At 40.3% G+C, this 727-nt stretch overlaps 1 non-coding gene across 1 annotated transcript; it reads right to left on the bottom strand.

The window, feature by feature from the left end:
• Positions 1–328: 328 nt before the first annotated feature.
• LOC130937504 (small nucleolar RNA R71) lies at positions 329–436 on the bottom strand. Its single transcript, XR_009068720.1, has one exon. It is a non-coding gene; the product is annotated as a small nucleolar RNA R71 (small nucleolar RNA).
• Positions 437–727: the final 291 nt, after the last annotated feature.

The raw sequence follows: 727 nt of genomic DNA, 5'->3' as shown, positions 1-727 counted from the left end.
ACTTCTATGGGAGAAGCATCTCTATCCCTGCCATTGGAGCAAACAACTTTGAGCTTAAGCCTCAATTAGTTTCTCTAATGCAACAGAATTGCAAGTTCCATGGACTTCCATTGGAAGATCCTCATCAGTTCTTAGCTGAATTCTTGCAAATGTGACACTGTCAAGACTAATGGGGTGACCCTGAGGTCTACAGACTTATGCTATTCCCTTTTGCTGTAAGAGACAGAGCTAGGACATGGTTGGACTCACAACCTAAAGAAAGCCTGGATCTTGGGAAAAGCTAGTCAATGCCTTCTTGGCAAAATTCTTTCCACCTCAAAAATTGAGTAAGCTTAGAGTGAAAGTCCAAACCTTCAGACAGAAGGATGGAGAATCCCTCTATGAAGCTTGGGAAAGATACAAACAATTAATCAGAAAATGTCCTTCTGACATGCTTTCTGAATGGAGCATCATAGGTATTTTCTATGATGGTCTCTCTAAACTATCCAAGATGTCTTTGGATAGCTCTGCTGGAGGATCTCTTCATCTGAAGAAGACGCCTACAGAAGCTCAAGAGCTAATTGAAATGGTTGCAAATAACCAATTCATGTACACTTCTGAAAGGAATCCTGTGAACAATGGGACAAATCAGAAGAAAGGAGTTCTTGAGATTGATACCCTGAATGCCATTTTGGCTCAGAATAAGATATTGACTCAACAAGTCAATTTGATTTCTCAAAGTCTGTCT

This window comes from Arachis stenosperma, chromosome 6, assembly GCF_014773155.1.
Source record: "Arachis stenosperma cultivar V10309 chromosome 6, arast.V10309.gnm1.PFL2, whole genome shotgun sequence".
NCBI lineage: Eukaryota > Viridiplantae > Streptophyta > Magnoliopsida > Fabales > Fabaceae > Arachis > Arachis stenosperma.
Note: the sequence above shows the minus strand (reverse complement) of the source record. Positions and strands in the feature narration are given on the sequence as shown.